The following is a 7,301-nucleotide window of genomic DNA, read 5'->3' on the forward strand; positions in this document are numbered from 1 at the left end:
GCTGAAAAAAATACTATTGATTATCAAGGAGGACGTGATTTAGAGGCTCTTTTCGGTTTCGCTCAGAAATATGGTTCACCATTATTTACAGTTTTGAAAGATGAAGAGGTTGCTGATTTTCTCAATCACGAAACTGAAACCGTTTTCATTCTATTCACTAAATCAAATAAAACTGATGCATTCAATATGTTTATAAAAGAGTGTGAAAAGTATGTTGGTGTTGCAAGATGTGGTGTTTCTTACAGTGATAAACCTAACAAACTTGTTGTTTCCGCAAAAGATGAAAGTCTTATTTTCCAACGTTCTAACCAACTCAAATCAAATGTTGAAGAGTCTAGTGCAGTAACCACTGATGTTGATAAATTTCCTGAATTTATTCAAAATAATCTACATGGTCTTGTTGCAATTAGAAATCCAGCAAATGATGATACCATTGCTAGACCACTTCTCACTGTTTTCCTTGCTACATCAATGACTACAAATGTTTCTTACTTTAAAATGGTAAGAAATAGAGTATTTTCTGTTGCAAAGGCTTTCCGTGATATCAATTTTGCCGTTGCTTCAATGAATGATTATAGAGGATATATCGATGGTGTTGGATATAACCCAGCTAAAGATGAAGTTGTTTTCACTCTTGATTCAGAAGAGCACGAACGCTTTGTTGCTAAAAACTCTCTAAAATATGATGAAACTAAAAAGTTACAAGATGAATTGAAACAATTTTTGAATGATTATAAAGAAGGAAAAATAGAAGCATACTATAAATCTGAAGAAATACCAACCTTGCAGGCTAATGATAAACCAACAGTAGTAGTTGCCAAATCTTTCAAGCAGTTGTGATGGATGAAAGTAAGGATGTTTTCATTATGATGTATGCACCATGGTGTGGTCATTGCAAAAAGTTGGAACCGGTGTGGGATCAACTTGCTGAGAAATTCAAAGATGTTAAAGATCTCGTTATTGCTAAATTTGATGCCACTAAAAATGACATTATTCACAAAAAGTATGATATAACTGGTTTTCCTACTGTTTTCTTCGTTAAGTCTTCAGACAAAATGAATCCCTTGCAATATGAAGGAGCTAGAACCCTTGAAGGCCTATCTAACTATATTAAAAAGCATTCTACTAAGTTGACTGCTGGTAAAGATGAATTGTAAGAACAGTAGTTGTTTCTCTCACGATTTAAACTAATTATTGCTAACACATAATTAACTTACTTATCTGATTATTTACTATTGGTCGTATTCTTGCGTTATTATATTTGCATTCATTTTGTAATCTCTTTGCGCATGTGGTGATTTATGATAATGTAGAAAGAATATTTCTTATTGTATTTTTGAATGTTGTGTCAGAATTTCATATTCATTTTATATTAATTTCATATTAATTTCTGATGTCTGGTGGGGAATTTTTTTGCAAATTATCTATTCTGAATCTGTTATTTCAACCAGCAGATTCAGATTATTTTGCTTTTGAATGTGCATATTGTTGATACATTATAAATTGGGTGATTTTTATATTTGTCTCTATGATTTAAGAATTATTTGGTTTATAATTTAGTATCATTCTAGAGAATGAATTTAATTTTTTCGGGGTATTGTTGCGCCGTCGAGTTTTTTTATATTTGCAAGAAGTTAGAAAAAAGCGAAATTACCTCATAATTGAATCTTATTTATCTAATTGTATCTAACGTTATTAACTTTGCGTATGCATAATCTTTTATATAAATTTTAATATAATTCAGTAAAAGTTTTTAATCTTGCTTTAAAATCAGATCAGTTTTATATTATATTATATTTATTATATAAACGGAAAGGATGTGTAGTAGTAGTGGTAAATTAAATAAAACGCGAGGAAACTCGGCGAATATTACACGGGCCCCATATTAAACTATATTCCATTATTGTGTATTGAATAATAAAAAAATAATATATCAATATTAGATTGACTAGCTATAGTAGTATATTACATATAATACGATTTCTAAAACCTTAAGCGGATTTTAAAATTCACTATTAAAAAATAATGTTTAATCGCTTACAAAAAATATAGCGAATAATTGAGTGAACTACGATGAAGCGTCAAAAGCGTGTTACTTCAAAGTTTTTACGATTAGTTAGAACACAACAGTCTAACAGGCTGAGTATATTTATAATTTTTGATAATATTTTTTCATAATTTTGGACGCTTGGAAAATTACAGAAGGCTAAAAGTATGATGACACCGTATGCTTTTTGATATTTTGCACAATCAATTTTAATCTAAATTATATTATTTACAAAAAATATTAAATATTTTACATAAGAGGTACTTTTGAAAAATATTAAATATTTTACATAAGAGGTACTTTTGAAAAATATTAAATATTTTACATAAGAGGTACTTTTGAAAAATATTAAATATTTTACATAAGATGTACTTTTGAAAAATATTAAATATTTACATAAGAGGTATTTTTGAAAAATATTATACTTAAAGATTCATAAAAAAACTTAAATCGTATAGTTTGATTAGACTTCATGAGAAATTATTGGCGATAGAGATTTATTAGAAATCGACTATATTATATTTATATACGAAAATAATATAAATTTTTCTTTATAAAGTATAAAATATTTAATGCATTTATAAAAAAGATTCATTTATGATATTCAGAAATTTCAAAACATCAGATGATATGCTTATGCCACTAGAAAATGTTCGATAATCAGTTTCAGCACTGTAGAATCCAATTCCTACCGATCGGCTTACGAAGAATTATAATACTATAGCAACACACCGCTATACTATTATTATCAATTTATAAGTCACACATATATTTTTTAATATGAAAGTTTATCTTGTGTGAAACTAAATATATATGATTATACCATTTAACCAAATAGTGTGACGTCATTTGAAACCGACACTACTTGGATTCACTTATTATTAAATGATTAAATATTTATGTAATCTCTATATCTTATTTTAGCTAGTTTGGTTTCTATGCGGAAGGCAAGGGAGGATGCTACAGGCACCCCTTAATTTTCATTTTTGAGACTCCGCAATAATACTACATCCACTTTGAATTGATTTAAAATGGTGAATGTATATATTATAATGTACCTCAGATAACACAGTTTCAATCTCAAGCGTGATAATACGAGAATTTTAATTTTACAGAATTCTTTATTTATTAAAAACTATGAAATTAATATTATTTTCGTATTTTAATGCTTTATAAAACTCTTCAGATTACTTTTGGAGTCTGAATATTCTTTACTGTAAAATATTTAAATAACACTTATCATGCTAAAGTATGTACGAAAACACTCAGCTCAATATTTATTTTTAAATCATTTAATACCATTATGAGTAAAAAAACCTAAAAGTAGCTTCTAATAACTAAATATATATTTAAGGAGTAATAAGAATTATTCAGTGTCTGTAGAAGACTTTGAGAGGATGTAAAATATCATTTTGTGTCTAAAGATCTAATATGCCTATTTGATAAAACTCCCGCCATCTTATGGAAATTTGATCAAATCACTTAAGTTTGTTTTTGGGAGTTAAAAAACGATTATAAACTGAAAAACTCTACACTCATGCATAATGAAGACCATGTGTGCTATCTAAAATGATTTCTCTAAATTGTGATGTATCACATCCTTCTTTAAGAAGAAAATATATATTAAATGTAGTTTTGAAATTAATTTTTAAGAAAGAAAGAAATAATGAAGTATAATTTGCCCTTTTCACTTGACAAACAATTTAAAGGCTAATGTCTTGAATAGAAAACACTTTTACAGTATTTTATTAATACCTGTACATCACCAATCTAAATGGGGCGTGAATACTGACGCAATTTTACTGTTCTATGGTAGATTACGAAATCTAATGGCTGGTTTAATTTACTGAATTTATAAAATCAATTAGTTGAAGTAACTTGCTCACCAAAAGGTGATAAAATAATAATCAAATGATCATAAATTTATGTATGGTCTAATATGAAAAACCTTTTGTAATTTTCGGCTTTCAATGAGATTAAAAGTTTTGATAAATACATGATTCTCTTGCGAATTATGGACAGTGGCATCCGTGGAAGTATCATTTTTTTATTGATAGTCGTGAAAAGTGCTACTGTTGTATGAGCATACCCATGTAAATTATGGCACTAAAAAACTAAATTACTGATTATAATCTCCCACATTACCTAAAATAGTACAATCTATTTATCAAAGTGACTAATGATAAATTATTGAGTATAGTGTAATTTTGCTTTAGATTCTGTAAATTTATATGAAGAAAATGTAAAAAATTTTAGCCCCAATAACTAATCAATGAATTCAATCTCATTTTTCTCTGAAAAGAAAAGCCTTTAAATAAAGATATTCGTCAGATAAGCAGAATGAATGATTATTTTGCAGTTTGAGAGCATTTTTATACATGTTGTATTATAGCTAAAATAATTAATGTCTCATAATGAAAAAATTATTTTAGAACTAAAAAAATTGTGAAATCAACTACTTATTAGTTTAAAAAATCATTATCATAGTTTACATCATTATAATGGTAGGTATATATTATTAAATATAAAAAATAATATTTTACTGAAATGTACCGAAAATTGATAAAAAATCTGATAAATAGGATATGATTAATTAAAATCACAAATCTAATAAGTAGCATACTTCTAAAATACACCCGTATTTATTCATTTTCGTATCTAAGCAAAAATTACACTTTTTTATAATAATAGCTATATAAATGAGATAAAAAATGTCATAGATTAGAAATTATTTTCAGAATGAGTCAACAAATTCTTACATTACCATCATATTTATCTAAATCATAAAAATATGATCAAGTCACTAATAATTCACAATTTATATCAATTAATGTGTTTTTTACTGACAAACATTAATAGTCAAAAATACAACCACCATTAAATATCTTGGGAAAAGATATTTTTAGAGGATTATATGACAACAGGTAATTCAAAACTGAAAATTTTTTTAAAGTTTAATGTCACAGTAAAAAACTAATTAACCAAGTTATATACTTACTAAAAAATGATAAAATACAAATCAACCATCAGAAAATAAATATGCGGCGCATGCCTAATTCATGGAATAGCCATAAAATGCCAATTTTTTTCCACGTATTCCCTCGATTAAATCTCAGTAAAGTATAAAAAATCTTACAGCTAAATTTATATTTGAATAAAATAAGCTTATCGGGAAAAAATGTTTTATGGCAGGAGCAAGTCTCCTGTTGAATTGCTACGTCACGATGCTCCTCAACGGAAATTCTCGTTGTATAACGTTGATTTAATAATGGGAGGTTAGTACTTTTGATTTTCTTAATTATTTAATTAAATTATATATTATTATCTAGTAAAAGTATTAGAATATTTAAGACCATTTATTAGTGTTGTTCCTGAAATAGAAAAGCCAGAAAGAAGGGTTTATATAAATATTGAATAATAATTTTTTTTTATGATGGAGATCATTGAATATTATTTAGGTATTGTTTAAAGAGAAATTTCTATGGACAGTTGTGACATTATTTATTTATTTGGTTTGTTGTCAAGTACATATAATTTTGTTATGACGTTATTTGGGATAAATTTTAATAAATTTTTTCAATAAATTATATGCAACTATATTAAGGTACCTTTATATGGAATTATTGTATCTGAATCATCGGACCCACTTTATTGGTTAAGAGTAATTCTTGTATGGATCTTGGAATTGGTCCTATTGTAACATCTGGAATGATAATGCAAGTATTATATATAGTCATAACTAATTAAATATTTCTGTGTTTGTTTAGTTACTTGCTGGTACTAAAATTATTGAAGTTGGAGATACTCCACGTGATAGGGCACTTTTTAATGGATCTCAACGATTTTTTGGTGTTGTCATAACTTTTGCTCAAGCATTAGTCTATGTAATGAGTGGTATGTATGGCTCACCTCAAGAGATAGGAGCTGGTGTATGCTTACTTATTGTTATACAATTAACCATTGCTGGTGTACTTGTATTATTGCTGGATGAATTACTACAAGAGGGTTATGGACTTGGAAGTGGTATCTCTTTGTTTATTGCAACAAACATATGTGAATCAATTGTATGGAGTGCACTAAGCCCTGCTACTCTTAATACTGGTCGTGGTACTGAATGTGAAGGTGCATTGTTGTCACTGTTTTGGTTATTGTTCACTAGAAAAAAATAAATCCAAAGCACTCAAAGAAGCGTTTTATCGTCAAAATTTTCCAAACATGATGAATCTTGTTGCCACTATCCTAGTGTTTCTGATTGTTATCTATTTACAGGGATTTCGTGTTGATTTGCCGTTATCTTCAACCAGGGTTAGAGGCCAACAAATGAGTTATCCAATAAAATTATTTTATACTTCGAATACTCCTATCATACTTCAAAGTGCACTTGTTTCTAATGTGTTATGATTTCACAAATGTTGTACAATAATATGCCAGGAAATATATTAGTACGGCTTCTTGGAACGTGGTCGGTAATTTAATTTTTAACTTTTATAGATTTTATTACTTATTTTTAAATATGTATAATTTAGCAAGGCGATGGTGGAAGAAATCATCCCATCGGTGGCTTGTGTTATTACATGCGCGCTCCTGAAACATTTGGAGATATTTTCTCAGACCCATTGCATACGTTTGTTTATATTGCCTTTATGCTTACTTCTTGCGCTCTTTTCTCCTATACCTGGTTAAGTGTTTCAGGTTCATCCTCTAAAGATGTATGTGTTGTAATAATTGATTTTACAAAATAAATATTATTTTATTAGGTTGCCAAACAACTAAGAGAACAACAACTTACACTAAAAGGCCACAGAGATAGCTCAATGGTTTATGAACTCAATCGATATATACCAACTGCTGCTGCGTTTGGTGGTATTTGTGTTGGTGCTTTGTCAGTTTTTGCCGATTTTATTGGTGCTATTGGATCAGGTACTGGTCTGTTGCTTGCTGTTGGTATTATTCAACAATACTATGAAACTTTTGCCAAAGAGCACGAAAGCGCCGGAAGTTTCTTATCCATGTTCTAACTCTAATCACTACTACATTAGATCACGTTCGAGTATTATGTTTCAACATTACATTAATATAAAATTATCTTTAAGATAGTTTATAATTGTTGTAACATATATATAACTATTTTTAAAATTTGTTATTTCCAAGTTGTTTTATTTTTGTTCATTTTCAATTGCCGTTTTTGTGCAAGATGTGAGTATTGTAGTTGAATAATCTTCCGCATGATCATATTACCTCAATATGAGTTTAA

At 28.1% G+C, this 7,301-nt stretch overlaps 1 pseudogene; it reads left to right on the forward strand.

The window, feature by feature from the left end:
* Positions 1-5,376: 5,376 nt before the first annotated feature.
* On the forward strand, positions 5,377-7,065 carry LOC139225248 (protein transport protein Sec61 subunit alpha-like; annotated as a pseudogene).
* Positions 7,066-7,301: the final 236 nt, after the last annotated feature.

Source organism: Pempheris klunzingeri, unplaced genomic scaffold (assembly GCF_042242105.1).
Source record: "Pempheris klunzingeri isolate RE-2024b unplaced genomic scaffold, fPemKlu1.hap1 Scaffold_109, whole genome shotgun sequence".
NCBI classification, from domain to species: Eukaryota; Metazoa; Chordata; class Actinopteri; order Acropomatiformes; family Pempheridae; genus Pempheris; species Pempheris klunzingeri.